Source organism: Lissotriton helveticus, chromosome 6 (assembly GCF_964261635.1).
Source record: "Lissotriton helveticus chromosome 6, aLisHel1.1, whole genome shotgun sequence".
In the NCBI taxonomy this organism is placed as follows: domain Eukaryota; kingdom Metazoa; phylum Chordata; class Amphibia; order Caudata; family Salamandridae; genus Lissotriton; species Lissotriton helveticus.
In genome coordinates, this window is record NC_136067.1 from 1,187,615,089 (window position 1) to 1,187,639,303 (window position 24,215).

At 45.7% G+C, this 24,215-nt stretch overlaps 1 long non-coding RNA gene across 1 annotated transcript in view; it reads right to left on the reverse strand.

Annotated features, from left to right (window-relative positions):
- LOC144761681 (uncharacterized) overlaps window positions 1-21,330 on the reverse strand; it is a 39,133-nt gene extending 17,803 nt beyond the window's left edge. The window contains exons 1-2 of the long non-coding RNA XR_013595845.1: window positions 21,199-21,330; window positions 39-170 (exon numbers count right to left, since the gene is read on the reverse strand). This is a non-coding gene — a long non-coding RNA (uncharacterized LOC144761681). The remainder of the gene's footprint in view (window positions 1-38; window positions 171-21,198) is intronic.
- Between the last annotated feature and the right edge of the window lie 2,885 nt (window positions 21,331-24,215).

The window sequence follows — 24,215 nt, forward strand, 5'->3', positions numbered from 1 at the left end:
TTTTGATGCCAAATGAAAAGATTGTGAATTTTACTTACCATATTAATTGGTAAAAGGATGAACTAAGGTTCAAGTCTTCTTGTTTTTCTTTCTTTTTTTGTTTTTTAGTCTCGGCCATGCAGAGAAAATCTGTTGTGCAACACTGCCACTGCTGGTTTCTTCAGTATGTTCTGCAGATGGAAAATTCTACTGTTAGTGCATATACCATATGCAATACAACAAAAGCATTATAAAGCATTAACAGATCTGTACTATGGGGTCTGTAATATAAGTATATTGCCCTTATATCAGATGACATACTGCTGTAGCTGTAAGATGTCAGGGCACCAATGGACCAATTGTCCTGGTGAAGACGACACACAGAAGGAGGAGATATCAGCAATTATGCACTCAGTTACTATCTGTATTTAGGACTGCAAGTCAAGTAGGAAGTGGAAAAGTAAAGCACTCTGAACTATTCAAAGCATTGGGGCCTTTTTGAAAGTGGGTTGGAGTACAAAAACACAGTATATCCTCAACAACAATCAATCTTGAGTATCAAAGTCCCACATACAGAGTGCACGGGTACAGGTCATATGTGCTTTCTTCCATGAGTAATATGAAGACAATCATTGTAATGTGGTAGCTCCAGACTTATACCAGCCATTTAAAGCCCGGAGCCGTTCCATTGTCCTCAACAGAGCTCTCAACATTCTAATTTTCTAATTAAATTAAATTAGTTTCTTGCAAATCATGAATATTTTAAATTTATCTAACCTATTCAATGTTTTCTATTTAGCATGTAATGCCGCGGAGATGGAGTGAATCGGTCACATGTTATGGTGCAAGGAATGACTGCGAATTGTAACTCCACCAGCGTTTCAGAGGGTACCCAAACACGTGAATGCCTTATTCTCCCCTTATGGGATTTTAGGATCACTGGCCCAATATGTGACACCCAGTGACCGTCAGTCTTTTAGATGCAGCTCCTTGGCATAACTGACTCTGCACCTCCCCTCCAGGTCTGGCAGAGGTGATACTTGCATGTGACCAACTGTTCCCCTGTCCTAACAGCTGTTCAGTTGTGATGATGACATGTGACTCACTATGTTCCCATACTGCTTTTATACAAGATGTCACCCCAAAAGGAAGCACCAGCGCTCCGATTGCCCGATATCATTTTATATATAAGATAACTGTGTCAAGTTTAACATCTTCAGCCAGTTCAAGTTTTTTTAAGGACTCTCATGCCCCAGGATCCTACTGGATTTTTGCTAAAAAGACAAAACCGGTTGAGGCTTTCACTCAAGATTAGTGAACACTAGGCAATTATGTATCATACTGTTCCCTGGCCATACCAACCTCATAGGGGCACGATGGGGGAGAAGGACCAACAAACAATATATTACAACCTGACAAAGCGAGTCCGACATGCATTACCACAGTAAACACACAGACATCTAAAGTGCTACAGAAATGAGAAGTTTGACATCTGCATTTCTAGCTAATTTAATCCAGTGCTTTGATTTTTCTTTTGCACTGGTAGGACTTGCAAACAGACAGAAGAGATAACATGCACTACTCAAAAGCTATGCTCACAAATCTGGCATGAGACACTTGTAAGGCCGGCCACCAAGTCTTAGACTACAGAGAAGCAAGGAAAACAAAAATAACCAGAATATTCCTACCTGTATTTAGTAACCTACTATCCAATCTGTGTATCTTTGTTTACCGTGTGAAATCTTCCCAAAGTGGCACATAGTTTAGATATTTGAACTTCTACACAACAATAAGAATAAGCTGACCTCAAATTGCTTGAACAGTATGGACTTCTCGGGGCCAATACCACACACTAGTGGGCAAGCAGTCATGTCAAGCGCACTCTGCCTCAAGGTAGAGGGGTCCTGTGGGATAGTGAATGAGTGCAGGTCCACAATGCTGTGCAAGACCTGAACTCCTCCGGCAGCTGAACCCAGCTATGGGACGGCCCAGGTAGTTGCCTAGGTGACAGATGCCTGTAGGCTGGATACCAAAGAATTTGAGGGGCTTGGGAGAGTTCCAGCACGTCTAAGCAGCAACTAATACCCAGGAATAGTGAGTATCAGTGTTCCAGAATTTCTATTTGAAGCATTTACCCACTTTGCCTGCAGGTGCACTTTATTTTAGGAAACGTGCCACAAGAAGACGTATGCTGGCAATAAACAGACGCCGTATGTCGTGTAGTCAACCTTCGCCCACAGCGGCAGATCTTATTTTGCTAGTGTTTTAACACTTCAATCTGCAGTGCTTGAGTGCTGCCCTCAATCACCGTTCATGTCAGACAAGCCCTCAAGCAGGAGCAGTCAGTTATGAGAGGAAAGGGGACTTTCTCTTCCATGCTTGATAACGGACTTGTTACCATGCTTTAATCTCCATTCTTTGAAAATCTCTGACAAGCCGTGCCCGCGGATGATACGCTGATCTAAGTGCAAGTGACAATTTGAAATGGCCGGGAGAGGGGGCGCAAGGGGGTCTTAAAATCAATCAATCATGCCATTTGTATAGCGCACTACTCACCCGGGAGGGTCTCAAGGCGCTTGGGGGGAGGGGTATGCTACTGCTCGAACAGCCAGGTCTTGAGTTGTTTCCTGAAGGCGAGATGGTCCTGCGTCAGCCGAAGGTGGATGGGGAGGGAGTTCCAAGTCTTGGCAGCCAGGTAAGAGAAGGATCTTCCTCCGGCGGTGGCTCTTCGGATGTGTGGTACGGCTGCGAGGGCAAGGCTGGTGGACCGTAGCTGGCGGGTGGGCGTGTAGAAGGTCAGGCGGTCGTTGAGGTACTTGGGGCCCAGGTCGTGGAGAGACTTGTGTGCGTGGGTGAGGAGCCGGAACGTGATCCTCTTGTCGACGGGGAGCCAATGCAGGTTCCTCAGGTGGCTGGAGATGTGGCTGCGTCGGGGGACATCCAGGATGAGTCGGGCGGAGGCGTTCTGGATGCGCTGGAGTCTTTTCTGTAGCTTGGCTGTGGTTCCGGCGTAGAGGGCGTTTCCGTAGTCCAGTCGGCTGGTGACGAGTGCCTGGGTGACAGTCTTTCTGGTCTCGGTCGGGATCCAGCGGAAGATCTTGCGAAGCATACGCAGGGTGTTGAAGCACGATGAGGAGACGGCGTTGACTTGTCTGGTCATCGAGAGGGAGGGGTCCAGGATGAAGCCCAGGTTGCGTGCGTGGTCGGTTGGCTTGGGTGCGGTGCCCAGGGCTCGGGGCCACCAGGAGTCGTCCCAGGCAGAGGGCGAAGATCCCAGGATGAGGACTTCCGTCTTGTCCGAGTTCAGTTTCAGGCGGCTGTCCTTCATCCACTCGGCGACGTCTTTCATCACTTCGTGTAGGCAGGTTCTGGCGGTGTCGGGGTCTCTGGTGAGGGAGAGGATCAGCTGGGTGTCGTCGGCGTAAGAGATGATGTTGAGGTTATAAACAATTTCCAAGTCTTCACACTGTCATTGATAGCGCTACTTGATTGATGGACCTTACGCGGAGGCAGGACCCATGCAGTTTCTGGCGCAGTGTGCCCAAGATATGGTGGGAGGTTTATTCCTTTTAAATTGAACTGGACATGCTGCTATGATCGTTCATGTATAGTAACAATACTTTTTGCACCTAACTTTCGGGATACTAAATACTTTCTGCACATCACCACCACCCACCAACAGTGCTTTAAATGGGCCGTTACTCACTGGTACAGAGTAGGGGCACTTATTTTTTACCCCCCATTCAGTATTAGAACTTCTCCATGCCCAAGGAGAGCACCGATACTACCAGCAGCATCTCGGGATTTGGAACTAAATGGTGATCATTTGAGTATACACAGCATTTTTACTCAGCTGCGCAAGCTCATGTGATTACCATATCACACTGTCAGTGGCAGAGCACATAGCTGCCAATGTTTAAGATTGCCATGCATGGCATTTTCTTAATTTCAGTGTAATTAAGAGTGACATTTCAACGACTATGAGTGACACTTTCTTGCAAGCAATGAAATATAAAAACCAGAAATGACACCTATTTGATCAACAAGAAACTCTAAGAAGTCATTGAATTAAAGTGCGCTAACAGGGCATGCGAACTGCACCAGCGAGCTACTCTGCTAATCAATTCGGCCCATGCCGAGTGGTGGCCTGAGTAAAACAACCATGATAAAAAAAATAAACAAAACATAAGCAAACGCTCGATTTAAGATATGTGTAGAGATAAGATCCAGTGTGGAAACCATCATATTCACCACAAATCGGTGGCTTAGTCGCCCATTACCCCACCCCTAAATTAAGCAAAGTTATCATCCAAGCAAAGTTATCCTCCAAGCAAACTGATCGTAAAAAACACAGGTGGAACCAATCCTTTTAAACATAGGGCAGAGTTAATCTACAAACATATGACTGACTGCAAGCTGAGCCACAAAATTAAAGAAGACATACTGATGACCCTCTGCACTGAATCACACTGCGCTTATTCACGGAGCTTACTACGTGAAAAATTATACCAAGCACTCCTCGGAAAATATAAATGAAAATAGATAATCAGAACAATTGTAAAGAGCACAAAAATGCAGCTGTTGCTGCCTAAATTATCAATAAACTCTGACCTGAACACGGTGATGCAGATCCCTCACAGTCTCAATTCAAACTATAAATGATGAATAGTGCCTCGGAAACAATTGTTTACTTACACCTTTTCATTGAAAACATAAACGAAAAAGAATTAAAACAATGCTCCATGAATAATTATTTGCAATTTGCTTTTGTATAAAGACGACTTTAACTTAAGCACAGAATACAACTTGCTATATCCAGGAGGCCTCCGATGTGGTTTAATATGTAACTGCTATTTCAAACTCTCCGGGTTCAACATGATCAGGCGGGACAGAACAAGAACAATGAATGACTTATGAATTATGGTCGAATGCACTCCATTTCTTTCAAACCCTTTTTTAGATGCTAGAAAGGAAGAGTTTCAGGAGCGGGACCCCAGAGTAACCTCTCAGCGTGACTAGACAAATGTGCCCGGTCCCCCTACTGCGAGATTTTAACAAATGAGCAGATGATTGACGTTCATTAACGAGCGGGGGCTGGACAAATGTGCCCCTCTGCCACGACATGTGAAGGTCTGGGCAGGTGAATGTTGCAAGTGTGGGTGGGCCTTACACGACTCTAGAATTAGAACTAAAACCTGCCTCCTACCTGACAGTCTTGTACAACCAGGGCTCGAGACGGGGTACCACGCGGGTGGACGGCGTCCCCCCACTTATTTTACCAGGGGAACGCCATCCCCCCTGCCAAACAGCTGGACTTCACTCTTTGGCCTCTCTGAGACGAGGAGCTCGGCACCTTTCGTGGCGTCACTTCCGGCCGTGACGTCACTTCCGGTGACAGCGTCCCCCCACTTATTTTTTTACGACTTGGGTCCTGTGTACAACACAAGTCTGAGTGCAACTCTAGCTCTCAAGTTGAGAAAAGGCGCTGCTCTGCCAGAGACGCTCGCTAGGAAAACAAGCATTGCATAGCCAATAGGTCTCGCCTTTGGGACCAATATAGTGTTTAGCCATGCAACACTTTATCCTGGGTAATACAACATCTACTGGTACTTCATGTGCCACTGGTGAACAGCCACGCACACCTAAGTTTGGGTTTTATTGCTAGTTGATGAACACTGGAAATGTAATTCATGCCCAAAAAGGGCAAGCCTGCAACCTAAAAGAAATTAAATGATGAATACAAATAATGTTATTGAAATAATGCCTTTACTAGCTGCAATAGTCGGTGATGTAATGAAAAAACCTATATTGATTAACGGCAAGAATGACATGATGTATGTTACTTGATTATTTTTGCAGCCCCTTTCGGAAATGTGAAAGTCAATGAGGGATGAATTTGTCTTATTTTTTATAGTTTTAACATTCTTACTGTAATTTCGCATTGTGGATAATAGTCGTCATTAACCAGGGTTCACAGTCTGCAGTGCCGAGACGGAGCTTAAAGGCGATCTTTTCAACGTATAGCGTGCCATTGAGTCTCTAATTAATAAATCTGACTACCTAATGCATCACAAAACCTCAAATAATTTAAGTACTAAGGTCTGATAATCATCAGCTACCTTCCGGAGAAAGCCTGGGGCACGTAATGATCTTGTGGCTCACTTGAAAAGAGCGTCACTACATTACATCAAAAGTGTACTAAAAAGTTATGCATTTTTTGGGCTATAATAATTATAACACAAACAACATATCTTTCCCTTAATTTTAGCAATTCCACATTATCATGCTAGTTTCACAGATATATTCTTAATTTTTCCGTTGATAGGCTTGCTTTTTCTAAAGTTTTTGAAAAAGTAATTTCTGGTCTTGATCAACCTGTGAAGTGGCAGGCAAGCGTATTAAATCAATAGGAATACATGTGCTATAATTCTCAAGGGACACTGAAATAAACAAATACCAATCAACTGGAGAAAATTCGTTCTATTGAAGTGACTAATACCTATTTTTAACTCCATTGTTATAGGTTTGAATATGGGCATGAGCAGCACAACTTTCACCCTCTGAGGAAAATACAGTCAGTAGCACTGAATATGGTAATGATAATGATTAATCTGCAGGACAAATGCTTAATTCTCAAGGGTTAGATGACTCTCAGGCCTATGCAGCATGTGCTCAAGCCACTAAGCTATCTCACAAGATCTATTTTCAGGAAAATGTTGGGTTACATTTCCTGGAGAAGCTGGTGTTCATAACTCCAATAAACTATATTTTTTTTTATACGCCAGTGAAATTGGCAGCTTGTTTCCTAATGAGGTGAAAGTAAAATGCAAACATCATTACCTTTTTTATGCACTAGTTCCCTGACATCCCCACAACACAGGTTCGGCATAGCCAACAGGTTTTGCCTTTGCGACCTATTGGCTTTGCCAATTGCTTTTGGTTGGAACGGGCAGTATTGGGACACACACTGGGCAGCATCTTTACTCGGATGAAAAGCACCTAAAGTTCATTTGTTTCGGAGAGGAGCTAAAGAAATTATTTACTGACGATCTCACTTAATGCACATTTTTTTAAATAAATAATACAAGCATTTAGAAACATTTGGTCAGTTACAGGTGATAAAGTAATGAACAAGTGAGCGTACGTGCAGAGGCGAACCTAAATTTACTGCATACGGTGCAATGGCACCGGGTACTGTGGTGTTGGGTTCAAATCAGGCCTACATACTCTGCTAAACTCTCGAACACCTTAGTATAGAAGTTGGCACGGACACTGGAAAAGGTAAAAGACAAGTTTATTAAGACCCCATGGGGTGGTGATACATTCCTACAGCACCCTTCGGCAATGTAAGAAGTAGCACACCGAACATCGGTGCGCGACCTCTTTTATATAGTTTTAATAGCAATAAAAAAGATAGGCGGTTACAAGTTACACATTTTAGGTACATATAAGGTCATTTTTGGAACACAGCCAACGTGTGGGAGGAGTTCAATAACACTGGTCAGTTAGTGCTAACATTCCTAAAGAGTGACCAGTTGATGCATAGTGCGCATGTGCGCTTGACCAGTATTAAAAATAGCCTGTTGCCGAGCAGAATAGGGACCATGGGTATCAAGAAAGGACAAAAGGGCACACTGACCACGAGGCTGCGTGTTCATAGGAAACGGAAGTCAGAGGGATTCAAAATGGCCCCGTTCGTTTTGGTCAAGTTAACAGAAAAGACCGTGTAGCTGTGCTAAACGCTAACTCAGGAGCTGCCAAAACACGACAGACGGCCCTTTTAGCATTTAGCAAAAGCTACCTCATAGTGAACGTAGTCAGAATGTTCATCCTCAATGTTAATAGCCATTATTTTCAATACTTCATCATTGATCAGTTTCTCTTGCTTAACAATAGCTTGTTTGGACGGAATACAGGCTGTGATACATACAGAACATAATGTAGGGCCACATTGAATACATAGAAAAAAGAAAAAAAGTACTCCAATAAAAACACAGAGAATCGTTAATAATTTCCAACCCCAAGTACTAAGCAGGGTCCAGAACCAACCAGAAAAGGTCCATGTTCCATTTTCTGGGTGGATCTCAGCAGCTATCTTATGTAATTTTGTAATCGAATCATATACAGAAGGTGAGTTATCTGGTACGTACACGCAACAACTACTTCCGATGACGCGGCATGCTCCACCCCTATCAGCTAGTATCACATCTAGAACCATTCAATTCTGGAGCGCCACAATTCTGGTAATTTGCAATTCCTCAGTAATATTCCCTAAAGCAGAGGCAGTTTCATTAGCGACAGCTTCCACCACACGCGTAAGCCGCCTTATCTTCCTGCTATTCAGTGCAGCTCCTACGAATGAGAATAACCCCAAATTGAAATCTACATATTGTTGTAAAGTGGTATCAGTCTGGTCTATTTCATCAAGATCTACTGCTCGTTTTACTCTGTTCAGTATGAAATCATGGTACAGAACGTAATCATTGTGGTACATGGGAGGAGCAATAAACACAGGTGGTAATACAAAAGCTATATAACACGTTCCTAACCATCCCAATGGTAGACGATGGTATCCCTTATTTCCACAAATGAAATATGTGTTACGTGAAGCTACAAATGCAATTCCAGTTGGTGTATCAAAGGTAAGTGTAATATTACATTCACTGCGGCCTACAGGGATTGTACCTTTATTTCTAATACACAAATCTGCTTTTGTATCAATGACTGTTATCATATGCGAGCTCGTCACATTTATAAGTCTTTGATTCGTATATACACGAGGTGTAGAAACATTGTCCGGACGGTACTCTTCCCATTCAAACTTAGTTCCTTCAGCGTGTGGATAGCCGTCTTTGTCGTTATAACATATTTTATTCAACCGAAAAAGTAGTCCACCTTTCGTTGGCCATCGCAGAGTAAAAAGAAGAGTGTACCAAGCATGACAAGAACCATTATGAGAAAACGGGAGAGGAATGAGTGGTGTTCCTCCCTTCTTCTGATGTCCGGGCAACATTCCACATACCCAACAATTGGACGTGTTGGTCATGTTATGAGTATGATGCAAAATCTTAATAAAGCTGTTATTCAAATAAGTCTGCCTATGTCTTTCTTCGTGAAAAGGCAGAGTGAAATGAAAATGTTCAGATGGACTTGGAGTGGTGGGCAGCAAATGTTCTCGTACAGGAAACAACAGTTCTATAGTCCAAGCTAATACTGCGATCACCACTACGGTCAAGACAAACAAAACAGCACCAAGAATTCTCCCTTTTCGTGTCGAAGGAGATGCCATAGTTCACAAAACAATACTCTTCACAAGCAACACTAAGCGAGAAAAATAAAATAAAACGATGGTTCTGAACCGAGGCTGCCGTTGATTTGTTCTCCGGGATTCAAGACGGGTGTCGCTACACTGGGCAGAACTGATCCCCCCCCCCCTTGATATTCCCGGCTTCCGTTTCACAAACCTCAGAGCGGTTACCAACCAGTTTCAAAAACACAAAAGGAATCTTATTTCCTGGGGCGTAGATTGTACTTCACTTTATCAGAAACAACGTGGTCCGGGAAGGCTCCCTCCAATTCATCAGGCGTGACAGCTGGGCTCTTTTCTGTATCCAAAATCTTTCTGTAGTCGGATAGCACCACAGGGCTCACCAGATCCGGAGAGACACGTCGGCAGTGCGTTGAATGTATCTACCGCTTCTTGTTGGTGACTCTCACAGCAGTTCGCGTAGCCAGCAGCACTTGCTCAGGGCCATGCCATCTCGGTTCCAAACTGCTGGATCGCTCAAATACTTTGACCATCACGTGGTCCCCAGGGCGGAGATCGTGAGCCTCACCAGTGAAGTTATCAGGGAGCGCCTCTCGAACCTGTTGATGAATAGAAAGCAAATCATTTGTTAATCGTGCCAGATAATCGTTCATCATTATACAAGGCATATCATGTATCAAACGAGGTTTTGGAACTCCCCAAATATTCATAGGCCTTCCAAACACCACTTCGTAGGGTGTGAGGCCAGATCGAGAATGTGGCACTGACCGAATGGACAGCAATGCCAGAGGCAAAGCGTCCGGCCATTTCAGAGATGTAGATGCCACTATCTTTGCTAGCTTCAGCTTCAGAGTTGCATTGTATCGTTCTACTAAACCTGCTGATTGAGGATGAAAAACAGCATGGAATCGTTGCTTGATTCCCAATCCTTTCAGGACGTATTCCACTACTTTTCCAATGAAATGAGGGCCATTATCACTCCACATAAGTTTACAAACACCGTAGCGCGGGAAGTACTCCTTGAGTAACACCTTAGCTGTTGTCAATGCTGTATTGTCTTTCGTAGGGTAAGCCTCAATCCATTTGCTGAAGGCACACACCACTACTAGGACATACTTGAGATTATTACAGCGTTCCAGCTGGATGTAATCCATTTGTAGTACTTCGAATGGTGCAGTAGGTGGAACAAACCCTCCTTTAGGAGTATGAGTCCCTTGTCCAGGATTGTGCTGCAAACATATCAGACAGGTCTGCACTACTCTCTTAGCCGTGCTAGCAATGTCAGCATTTTCCCAAACTCGTGTAAGCAATTTAGTAATTGCGAGAGCTCCAATGTGTGCCAGCCCGTGTGTCATTTGCACCATTGTTTGTAAATAGGCCATGGGTAGTTTCCATCTCTCCATATCTTTACTACGCCAGCAACCCTCATCATCCAATACTCCTTCAGTGGCCCATTTCATACGTTCTGCCTCAGATGCTGACTTCTGTATATCTAGTATTTCTTCTCTAGCATCATGCCACCGCTCAGCTTGTGACTTCACCACATACATGGGGAAATTATTTTGCAGCATAGCGGTCTCTCTCGCAATGCGGTCTGCGAAAGCATTGCCTTGCCCTATTTTGTCCGTCACCTTTTTGTGTGCACTGCACTTGACTATTGCAACTTTCTTTGGGCATAACAGTGCATTCAGGAGATCGCATACCAATTCTCCATGCATGATGTGTACTCCGTGTGAAGTCAGGAATCCTCGTTCCTTCCAAAGTAGGCCAAAATCATGCACTACTCCAAAAGCGTAACGACTATCCGTGTAAATGTTCACACATAGCCCAGCACTTAACTCACATGCTTTCGTTAAGGCTATCAATTCAGCTGCTTGAGCCGATTTCTGGGGTATTCGTGCTGCTTCTACCACGGTCTTAAGTGTCGTGATCGCATAAGCTGCAGAAGTCGTACCATCTGGTAACCTCACGCACGATCCATCAACCCACAGTTCCCCATCTACATCTGGAAACGGTATATCCTGTAAATCGATACGACCCTTTGTCTGTTCCTCAGTCAGAAAAACACAATCATGTTGTTCTTCCTTCTGGGTCTCAGCAACAGGATCCGGCAGTAAAGTAGCAGGATTCAGTGTCGCACATCGCTTTAGTGTGATGTGCGGCGCCAACAACGTTAGCTCATATCCTGTCAAACGGGCACTGGTTAGATGCTGCGTTTTTGTTTGATTCAGTAACGCATCTACCGCATGGGGAACTAGCACCAACAATTTGTGTGACAAAACTATTCCCTCACTTTGTCGTATCGCAACTGCTGTTGCTGCAACTGCTCGAAAACATCCAGGCAATCCTCGAGCCACAGGGTCGAGTACCGCCGAGAAGTATGCACAAGGCCTCTGTTTGTCTCCGTGTGTCTGCACTAACACTGACAATGCACACCCATCCTTCTCGTGTACATATAATGTAAAAATCTTCGTGTAATCAGGTGTACCTAACACTGGTGCAGAACAAAGAGCTTGTCTCAATTGTTCAAAAGCGTTCTGACATTCATCCGTCCATTCAATGGGAATCGGTATATCTTTAGACAACAATGCTAACAATGGTTTAACGATATGTGAAAAACCCAATATCCATTGCCTACAAAAAGACGTCAAACCTATAAAGGCGCGAACATCCTTCTGAGTGCGAGGGACTGGAGTATCTAGGATTGCTTGAATTCGATCTGGTGTCAATGCACGGCCCTCCTTAGACAAAAGATGACCGAGGTAGGTCACCTTTGGTCTACAATATTGTAGCTTTTTCTTCGAAACTTTATGATTATGTTTGGCCAGGAAGGAAAGCAAGGAAAAGGTACTCTTCTCACATTGTTCTGGCGTGTCTGCAGCAAGTAAGATATCGTCTACATATTGAATGAGAACCACTCCCTCTTGTAAGTCAAAGGAATCAAGCTGTCTTTTTAATGCCCGACTATAAATGCTAGGACTTTCAGTATAGCCTTGAGGAACTCGACAGAATCTGTACGATTTATTATTTAATGTAAAGCCGAATAGATATCGACTGTCAGGATGTACAGGGATCGAAAAGAAGGCATTCTTCAAATCGATGACTGTAAAAGTAGTTGCCGTCGATGGAACCAACGTAAGCAACGTGGTGATGTCAGACACCACCGGGTACTGAGGCACTACTATCTTGTTTATTTCCCTCAAATCAATAATGAAACGGTAAACCTTAGCATCTGTATCTCTTTTAAGGATCGGTAAAATTGGGCTATTGCAAACATTGTAGGGGACTTCCTCAACTACTCCTGCCAAAATCAAATCGTTCACAATGTGCATCAAAGCAAGTTCTCCTTCTCTGGAAATCTTATATTGTGGGACACGTGGTAGAGATACTCCCTCCTTTACAGTAATACGTACTGGAGGGATTAACATCTGCCCCACATCCGTGTCAGAAGTGGCCCACAACGTGTTTGGTAAGGAGGCCAATACTTCAGATTCATGGAGAAAACACACTCGCTCAAAGTCTGGGTAATTCTCATTCAACACAACTCGCACTCCTTCTGGGGCACAGCGAATAGTAGCTCGAAAGTGTTTTAACATATCAAGTCCAATATTATTATCTGGTGTATTTGGAGACAACAAAAAGGGACAAGGGGCAGCAAATTTATCAACATGAAATGCAACTGGTTGAGACAGTGGGCTAGAAGTAGGTGTTCCATCGAACCCTATTGCTGTAATTACCTCGCCAGACAGGGGAGCCCTTGGAACCAAGTATTTGGACAAAGCGCTACGAGTAGCTCCTGTATCGACCAGAAATTGATCAGTAGAACCCAGAACATGTGCTTCTATGTATGGACCTCTTTGATCAACTGGTACCTCAACCGATTCCACACCCCATCCTACGCAATCCTATGCATAATGCTCATCCCGTGGTTCAGCAGGACCACCCTCATTTATCTGATATTGATTGCGATTATCAAACGTATTATAATCTGACTGACCACGACCCCTTGCTCCATATCCTCCACGATCATTCGTACCATAGCCTCCTCGATCATTCGTGCCATAACCTCCTCTTGACCCTCCATAATAATTCCTAGATCTCCCACTTCCTCGTCCCCTCAAATTACGCTGCTCTCGAAACACCGGACAGTCTGCAATCCAATGCCCAAACTGTTTGCAGTATGCACATTGATTCACAGAAATGTCAGAACGAGGGGGAGGAGCATTACTGTATGATCCTCGCCCTCCTCTACTGTTTCCTCTCGTAGCCTGAACCTGAGCTAACATTACCTTCGTCTTCAAATCCTTCGCCTTCTTTTCACTACTTTCTTTCGCCTCCAATTCCTGTCGTTCATAATATTGAGCCATAGTCAATAAAGAAGCAGGGGTTGCTGTGGTCCATGAACTTTCACTCATTTTCAATCGTTTCGCAATCTCCGGTAGGAGATTAGCCACATACTTATCAACGAATAAATGCCTGCCAGTATCTTCTGTCAATAATTGACCACTGTAATCATGGAACGCTTCCTCGAAGCGAGAGAAAAAAATCGGAAACTGATTCATCCGCTTTCTGCTTACAAGAGGCTAATATAGTCCAATCAATCTTTTTAGCGGGAGCAAGAGTCTTTAGTTTTGTTAGTATGGCCCCTGGAAGGTCTAATATTAATTGACACGGCTTACATGCTGGTTCTCTATCTAAATCAGCCTGAACAAGATCTTTCCAAGTGGCCCCAAGAGTCGTGAGGTCATCAAACTTACGAATCGCTCTCCACATATCAGGAGGCAATATCAACCCAAAAAATAGGTCAATATCAACTAACGTCATAATACACGAAGAAATTGCGCTTTCAACATTTTCATAAAAAGCCGCAGGGTTTTTACGGGGATCAGGTAAAGCATTCTTAAGCGCCATAACATCTGCTCTATTCCAAGGCGTATAAACCCAATTATATACAAAATACCCTTTCGCGTCTTTGGATCTTTTATCATCATCTGTGCCATCCCCTTTATGAGGGACATATAAAGGCGCAGCTTCTCGCATAGGTCTAACATTAATCGCAGCGATCTTATCTGTTTCAAAGATAGGGCATTCTTTGGATATCCCCGTCGCTCCGGACGCAGACGAATTCTTCGACTTTTCCAACTCCCGTAGTCGTGTCGCCTCATTTCGCAGTTGAATCAAACGCTTGAAGAAGTCGTCCGCATCTGAAAGAACAAAAAGACCTTTACGAAAATTCTCACGACCCTCGGATATCTCCTTTGGTTCTAACTCGAGAGAATATTTTCTGTACCGCTCAACAACTTCATCTCCAAAATGATCTAAGAAGTACAGTCGCTCCTGATCAGACCACTGTTCCATTTTTACAGTAATGTCAGAAACAGTAACAGTATTAATATTTAGCTTTCGTGCCAACAAACGTAATTCCGCAGTTCGTTCTGCATGTAACCTGGTACGCTGTGTTCGATCACTATCCTCGTCTGATTCCTCGCTCGGAGCCGTGGGTGCGACGTACGGAGGCGGACAACGATCTAGTAATGAAAAATCATCCGTTTCATTAGTAAGGACTGGATAGAGAGGACGCCTGATAGGGAATTGACCATTAACCTGTAAATTGCGTTCTCGTCTCTCCCTCTCTTTCTTTTCCTGTAATTCCTTCTCCTGTAGCTGTAAAGCTTTGTCATGTGCAGCCTTCCGCTGCACTTTCTCCGCCAAGGCTTCCTCACGCTTCGCTCGTTCACGCACCTCTTTCTCCCACATACGCACACAATCAAACATATCTTGTCTAGACCTTCGCTGAAACAAACACTGCTCTACATATTGTACCTTTCGAAGGTCAAACGACCCATATAGTGGCCACTGTAATTCACGATCAGTCTTAGTATACTTATGCCATAATGTACTATACATTATAGGTGGAATACCGAATTTGACATACATTTCACGATTTGGAGTCCCCTCTGGGGGAGCCGGCTGTTTTTCACTTAATCGATAATTGGTACCATTTTCAGAACAGCACATCCTACGGAGTGTGCTAAAAACAGGCATGTTTCAAAAAGTACCATGAAAGCACGATACTACAAAAATGACACCTAACGCGGTGTACCGTTCAAATCAAATAAATCAGAGAAATATCCCTACATGCCTGCCTATGTGAGGTGCACTTCACATATTCAAATTCAGATTCAAAGATTCAAACGTTAGCTAACAAATTCAAATTCAAAATTCAAAAGGCCACAGTAAGTGTCAGTAGACTACCTCACCCACCAATCAAAAGCTTACCAAATATTTTCAAACGTCCAAAGTCCAACTGCCAAGTTCTGTGGTCAAATCAGCCAAAACGGCACATCACGACAATCCAAGATCAGAATCTCAGTCGAAGACCGGCGCCACCTGGAAGGTCAGATCGGAAGGAAGGGAAAACACACCGTGGGTGCCGAGACTCGGGTCACTCAGTGGCAGCGTACGCGTCCATGGCGAGTTTCCTGACCTTCGTCACGACCTCTCCTTCGGGCATCCGAGTCGCCGATGAGTCCCTTCGTGGTCGCCAATTGTGGTGTTGGGTTCAAATCAGGCCTACATACTCTGCTAAACTCTCGAACACCTTAGTATAGAAGTTGGCACGGACACTGGAAAAGGTAAAAGACAAGTTTATTAAGACCCCATGGGGTGGTGATACATTCCTACAGCACCCTTCGGCAATGTAAGAAGTAGCACACCGAACATCGGTGCGCGACCTCTTTTATATAGTTTTAATAGCAATAAAAAAGATAGGCGGTTACAAGTTACACATTTTAGGTACATATAAGGTCATTTTTGGAACACAGCCAACGTGTGGGAGGAGTTCAATAACACTGGTCAGTTAGTGCTAACATTCCTAAAGAGTGACCAGTTGATGCATAGTGCGCATGTGCGCTTGACCAGTACTAAAAATAGCCTGTTGCCGAGCAGAATAGGGACCATGGGTATCAAGAAAGGACAAAAGGGCACACTGACCACGAGGCTGCGTGTTCATAGGAAACGGAAGTCAGAGGGATTCAAAATGGCCCCCGTTCGTTTTGGTCAAGTTAACAGAAAAGACCGTGTAGCTGTGCTAAACGCTAACTCAGGAGCTGCCAAAACACGACAGTACCAGGAGCCTGAACTCCAGTTATGGTTTTACTTTTATAGCTCACCAGCAGAGCGGGTGCTTGCTCCAGGGTTCCTGGCACCCTCAGTGCCCTACCAACAATTACCTGCAATGAAATTCAACTTATTGAATGCTGCTGAAATGGACAGCAAGAAAAGGGTCTGCTTTTGAAATGGCATACTAAATATGATCTACTAAGTTGTACGAGAAATTATACCTCTTCTTTACAGTGCTTTAAAGTAACATACTTTGGTGCTCATGTAAAGCACTCTAATGCCCTTGGGAAAAGATTGCTCTGTATAAAACAGCAAAAATAAATGTATTATGGTGCTATGGAGTCTCAAGAGTCACCTGGCATGGAGAAGCCAGTTTTTCTTTTTACTGGAAGCCAGGCTCTGTGCAGCAAGATGGGAGGGCATATAGTACAGATTGATAGAAACAAAGGTGAGAGGTTCAATTTCCACCCTGAGCCATTATAGGCGGATCACAAGGTCAAGTACTCTTATCTAACCAATGACTCTGGGGCCACCAACAGGCTTCCCTGCAGCTAAGCCCTTACATTTGCCAGAAAGGGACACTATGGATCAACATTAAATTGGATGCATTCATAGCCAGCCAATAATTTTTTATGCAAAGGCATGATATGATGTACCAGGCGAGTTCACAATTGTAACAGTGTTTATGTGACGCTGTCCAGAGGGCTTTATGCTGTGTGTTTGACGAAAGTCCAGTCCCCGTCATAACACTCGTCAGCCCTTTCATCGGCCTTTGTTGCTCCTGTAAAAGCAACTGTGAATGATTGTTAAAGCAACAGTTTGAGTCTGAAATCCCACCACCATAGGAAGAAATACAATTACACATGGAGTCCTGGGTGCAAGAATGTAGGAGTTGAGCTCAATCGCTTCCATCTTTTTACAGTTGCCTTTACAGAAGCTCAAGGAGACAGTATTGTGCCTGCAGAAACCAGAGGCGACCACGGGTGCCAGCAGGACCTTGGAGTGGAAGAAAAGCTTTTTTAGGCTGCTCACATTTGTAGTTTACGGAAGCAAAAGGAAATACAGAAATATGCGCCAAAGACCACACGGTGTCTGCAGCGCTTTCAAGCAACATATTGTAGGATGCGGGGAAGCGGTAAGCCGCTAAAATGGGCGGCAAGCAACATCATGTACTTTTATGGAGTGCTGCAAAATGCAAATATTAAAAAAGAATTTCCAAAAGCGTGTAGCCAGTTACAGTTTGGGGGACCTCTAGCAGACATGAATACATTGGGTGTCCTCTGACACAGGGATCTGAGACTCAAACTGCAGCTTTTCTAAACATTCACAGTTGCTTCTACTGGAGCGCACTATTACACATGGTGTCGGGGGCACAAAAATGTAGGAGTAAAGCTGAATAGTTTCATAGTAGTTCCATCGGTACGCCTCTGCCCACAACCTCCCCCAAACCAAATGACACACAGACAAGCATGTTGGGATGAAGAAGTTGCAGGTTTATTTGTAGTACAAATAACAGAATGGGTTAACTGACAGGCGACCCCATACACCCCGCTACCCCTTGTTGCAGGGCGCCTGAAGTTGAGCCAAAGAAGCGGACACCAGCGGTCATAGCCCGGTGTGGTACCTGGGAGGAGATCCTCCCACCGGTGGACCTATCGTCCACCCACCCCACGCTCCGGACAAGGGAGAGTTAACTCACACCTTCTCCATCCAGGCGGGGTGTTATCGGCAAGCCCCCGGTTGCTCAGGCTTACAACCGCCCTAAGGACTAACGGGGCACCGTCGAAACCAAGTCCCCGAGAAGGGCCCCCTGGATTATGTATGACTCAGCACGGTGCGTTTCGCACTGGGGCTTCAGGTCCTGTTCCTGCGCCTGTCCTGTATGGGGCTCACCTTGTAACTCCTCCTGCAGCAATAGAAAACATAAATACATTATTAATAACCCCCCTCCCCACTTCCCCCCTTTTCAGCGGGTGAGCGGCAGGGAGGGGAGCTGAAGAGCGCGGGCCTCGCGTCCGTCGGGGGGATGGGAGGGGGCTGGGAGGCCTAAGGAGCTTACGGCTGGCGAGGAGAAGCCTAGGCGCGACCGACTAGGGAGGGGGGCAGCAGCAAAGGGGGCACGAGGAGGGAGGGGCGACCATTATAACCTGTCCCAGGGGGGACGCCCCTTTCCCTAGTTGTTGACGCCCCCCCCACCACCTCCACCCACCGGAAAAGGGCGGACGGCTCCCCACGGCCCTACTACTGGGTCTGCCCTCCTATGGGGTCCCCTGCAGGGACCACAAGCATCCTGCAATCTAATTTCAGTTGCCTTTACCGTAACTAAAGGACCGACACAAGCGTGCCCAAGACAACAAGGGAAGACCGTGGGTGACCTTGGAGTGAAAGTACATTTTTTGAAGCTGCTCACATTATAATTAAGGAAAGCGCAAGGAAATATTGAAATGTACACCCACGACCAGACGGTGTGTCTGCATCGCTTTCAAACAACACAACGTGGGAGGCTGGGGGTGGAGGGACGGGACAGAAAGCAATTACAGGTTACGCATCTTTATCTTGAAGGTAGCCTTGCCTCACGGTTCACATACACTCTGTCATACGTTTACATTCATATTTTCTTCAGTTCAAAAATTGCCCTTTCTTCTGAAATGCTTCCAACGACTCTTCATGTTGTTTATGAAAACAGAGAAGTCTGAGGCTAGATTCATCCAGCCATGGGCAAGAGATCCCACCGTTCCTACACCCCCACGGAGCTCGCAGGAGAATGGCAACTGTAACCCTGAGTGCTTCCGGAACACATGCAGACATCACGCACTTACTTTACGTAATGTGTAACGTGAGAAAAAGAACTTTGTTTATGCAATAACATCAAATTGTCATTTAGCTGAATGTATTTAAAATAAAATAAAAATAATTTACAAACGCGCACACACGGTACTTTGTTGAAAACAAACAGGGAACTGATGGAAAAAAAAGTTACAACACTTGTGAACATGTGTGGTTTGGTTGCTTTCAATTGAAATGCGATAAATGGGTTGTGGGGGCTTGGATCCACATCCTGCAGTTGGGGGTGCCTGCTTATAGAGAGAGTAGGTGGGGAGAGGTGCGTCAGAAGCAGTGCCCATGGCTAGCCAGGGAGTGGATCGCCTCCCAGCAGCGCTAGCACCTGAAAAGACACGCGCAGGTGTCGCGCTGATGAGGAGAGGAGGAGGCAGCAGAAGGGGGGAGGAGGAGGCAGCAGAAGGGGGGAGGAGGAGGCAGCAGAAGGGGGGAGGAGGAGGCAGCAGTAGGGGGGGGAAGAGGAGGGGGCCAGCGGCTGTTTCCCTTGCGGGAGCCAGCTTTGAACCCATCTGTTAATTACTAACAGATGGTTTTAAAGCTCATTCTCGCAAGGGGATAGGCAAACGTGCACGCGCTGCCATTAAAAGCAATACAACACGTGCACGTTTTTGCCTGAAAAAGGCAATCCATGGCTTAAGGTATTTTTCCTAGGCAGCGCATGCGCGCTGCTAGGCCAGACCTAAAAACAGCTGCCGCCCGAGGCGAATGGCCTGGCTCGCAGCCTAGGAGGCCAATCCCCCTGCAAGCCATGATCACAGGTGGACACCTTGATAGAAAACAACAATGACAATGGCCTGCAAAAGACATCTCCGACGTGGTATTGATTCGCCAGACTGCGCAGCTCATAACTGCCAAAGTTAGAATGCTATGTATGACATTTTAATAATTTCAGTGTAATTAGGAGTGGCACTTCAAAGACTACGAGTGACAGTTTCTCACAATCAAAAAATTAAGCGATTAAACATTTAGGAAAACACACAAATATCAGAAACTACCCCCATTTGATAAAGCAAATCTCGATTTATGGTATTTGTAGAGACAAGATGCGGCGTGGAAACCAGCATATTCTCGCCATTGGCGGCTTAGACGCCTATGACGCCATCCCTAAAACAAAGTTATCCTCCATGCAAACTAATAGTCAGAAAACTCGCCGTAAACAACACAGGTGGAAACACTCCTTTTAAACACGAGGCGGAGTTAATCTGCAACCATGTGACCGCAAACTGAGACAAGAAATAAAAGAAATACCTGACCCTGGTCAGTGATTCATTCTAGGTTTTTTCACCATGCTTACTACGTGAAAATGATCCAAGCACTCCTCAGACAATGCAAATAAAAAGTGAGAAACACAACAATTGTAAAAAGCACAACATTCAGCGATTGCTGCCTAAATTAACAAGAAACTATGACCAAAACACGATGATGCAGAACCTTCAATCTCAATTCAAGCTATAAATGATGAACAGACTTTGGTAGTGCGTCAGACACAAATTTTTACATGCACCCTTTCATTGAAGAAAAAAAAACATGAAACAATGCTCCATGAATAAAGTATTCGCCATTTGCTGTTGTATAAAGACGACTCCTGCAGAGGAGAATACAACCCGATTTCCCCTCCAGGAGGCCTCCGATGTGATTTAATATATAACTGCTATTTCAAACGGTGAGGGAGCAACATAATCAAGTGGGCCAGAATACGAATATCTGAATGAATCGGGCTCAAACGCCATTTCTTTCCAAAACTTGATTTAGGTGCTAGAAGGCAAGACATTCAGGAGCGTGACCGCCTGGCGAACCTTGACATAGAAGTGTGCCCCGTCCCACTCCCGTGAGCCCCCAAACCGAGCAGATGATGTTGATGAACCGGGAAGGGGGGGGGGGGGACAAGTTTGCCCCTCTACCCCAACATGTGAAGGTAGGTCTTGGCAGGTGAATGCTGCGAGTGTTATTGGGTCATGCACGACTGTTAAATTAAGAGTAAAACCCACCTACATAGTCTTCTTGTCCGACACAACTCAGGTTGCGACTCCGTCTAGCTGGTGGGGAAAAAGCGCCGCTCTGCGAGAGACGCGCGCGCTAGGAAAAACACAGCTGCCTGCAGTCCGCCGCCTGAATGGCCTTGAGCGCTGCATAGATGGCCAATCCCCCTGCAAGCCGTGATCAAAGGAAAAGGCGTCTTCATTGAAAACAACAACGACGAAGAGTTGCAAAACACATCTCGAATGTGGTGCTGATTGTTGATTCTCCAGGCTGCGCTGGCTTTTCGCTAAAAAGACAAAACCAGTTGAGGCTTACACTTAAGATAAGCGATCACTTGGCAATTATGTTTCATGCTGTTCCCCGGCCATACCAGCCTTGCAGAGGCAGGTTGGGTGAGAAGGTCCAACAAATAATACTGTACAACCTGACAAAACAAGTCAGACATGTAAACACACAGTAAACACACAGACATCGAAAATGCTACAGAAATTATAACGAGTTAGACCTCTACATTTCCAGCTAATTTCATCGGTGTTTTGATTTCTCTTTTACACTGGTAGGACACACACAGAAAAAAGAGATAACATGCACTACTCTAAAGTTGTGCTCACAAATCTGGCTTGAGACACTTGTAAGGGTGGCCATCGAGTCTTGGGACTACAGAGAAGCAAGGAAACTAACAAATAACCAGAATACTCCTATCTGTATTCGTTATCTCCTGTCCAATCTGTGTATCTGTATGTTTACCATGTGTAATGACCCTGAAGTGGCCCAGAGTTTACATATTTGAACTTGTACGAAACAAATAAAATTAGAATAAGCTGTGGTGTCAGCGCTCTAGCCGCGCTGATGCGTGCGTGTGACGTAACACGCACTGGGGTCACGGCGCACGCTGGTGCGCATGCGTGAACGGCGGTTCGCGCCAGAGAGAGCGATTAGGAGCGCGATAGGAGCTGCTAGCCCGGCGCTCTTCTATATGTTGTATATTAAATAAACATACTACCTGCAAACTTCATCCTGCGTGTGGTGGTCATTAAAGGGGAACCTCCCTACTCTACAGTGGCGACGAGGAGTGGGATCTCACCCACACGAAAAAGATAAAGAGAAAACAAACAGCAGAGGGGAAGGGAACAAGGACCCGAGACACACCAACAGCCATTGCCCACCGACAGGAGAGAAGGTGAGGCACAAACCGCCGCAGGACACGAAAGGAAGAGCGTGGCAGAGGCACAGCGAACCAGGCAGTCACACCACGTAACCACTAACCCAGCAACACAGACACCGGCACAGGAGCACGGCAGGGGCAAGCAAGCATCCCCCACAAAGGCCCTAGCGGAAAAAGGTGACCACGTGGAAAGGGAGAGAGGAGAAACGAGCACGTCGCAAGCGGCAAGTACCGGCACACCGGGCAGCCCCAAGAACCAGAGAGGGAACGACGGCGCGCCAGGCAGCCCCAGGAATCAGGAAGATGAGCCAGACAGACGAACTGGAATGAGCAACCAAGCGTCCTCACTCACGGCACCCATCCCTTTCCTACCCAGGCCGGGGGAACCCCAGATGAAGTGGGAGGACTGGAGGGAATACTTCAAAAACTACCTAGAAGCCCTAGGAGACAAGTCCAGTGATGAGTTCATCCCCGCAAGAAGAAAACGCATACTACTACACAACCTGGGCCCAGAAGGTATCAGGGTGTTTACGAACATTGCGACGACACCCCGACAGGCAGCAGATGCGAACGTCTTCAAACAAGCTCTAGAAGATCTGGATGCCCACTACCGCCCAGCAGTGTGTGTCTCAATTGATCGGTACAACTTCCAACAGAGGAAGCAAGGAGAAGGAGAGTCCGTTGACGACTACGTAGCAGCCCTGAGACGGTTGGCGGTCACGTGCAAGTATGGAGCGAACGAAGAAGAGTTTATTAAAGACCAGATAGTAATGCACACAACCAACAGGAATGAGCAGGACAAGCTGTGGGCTCATGGCGAGGCTACGCTGAAGGAAGTCATTGCGATGGTGAAGAAGGCCGAACTTTCGAAGCGTTGTGCTGATGCTGCGAAAAGGGAGAGTGCGCAAAGAGTCATGGTCAATAGAGTGGACGACGCGGGGCCGTCAGGAAGACACAAGATGGCGCCCGGAGACAGCAGAGAGACCTCAAAATGGGCGGGAAGGCCAGGACAAACAGAGAAACACCAGATACCAAGCCCGCGTGCTATCGGTGTGGGAGTGCGAACCATGCAGCCCAGGACAAACGCTGCCCGGCATTTCGCGCGAAGTGCACTTTCTGTGGTCTGGTGGGCCACTACGAGAAAGTATGTCGAAGGAAGGAGAAGAGGTCAGTCATGAAGTACATTGCGCAACCACAGCACGAAGAAGGAACCAACGAAGAATCAGATGAAGATGACAGAGTGCTGTGCATCGAAGAACTTGTGCTGGGTATTGACACCAAACACTCAGACAAACCACGTGCGGACATGTTGATAGGGGGAGTCAAAATTAGAATCACAATTGACTCGGAATCCCCATACACAATAGTGCAGAGGTCGGTATGGGAAGAAGAATTCAAACCCAGCCTAGGTCCCAGGCTAGAACCACCGGACATACGGCCTGTGTCATACACGGAAAACCTGATTCCCATGGTGGGTTACCGGAGCCTGAAGTTCGAGTTCAGGGGAAGGACGGCTACATGCAAGCTGTACGTGGCGGAGAAAGGTCCGTCGGTCCTAGGATGGAGAGACCAGGGAGACCTAGGAATCAAACTAGACCCTGGCGGCAAAGAACAAATACTTCTCACTGACAATGAAAGTTGGCCAGACTTGGAAAGTGTGAAGAGGAAGTTTCCAAGGGTCTTTGGATGAACAGTAGGGAAACTCGAGAAATTCATGCACAAGATCATCCTCAAGGAAAACTCCCAACCGGTGTCCCACAAAGTCCGAAATGTGCCCATAGCAGTGAGAGAGGCTGTACAACGAGAACTGCGCAGACTTGAAGAACAAGGGATCATAGAGCCCATTGACAGCTCAGAGTG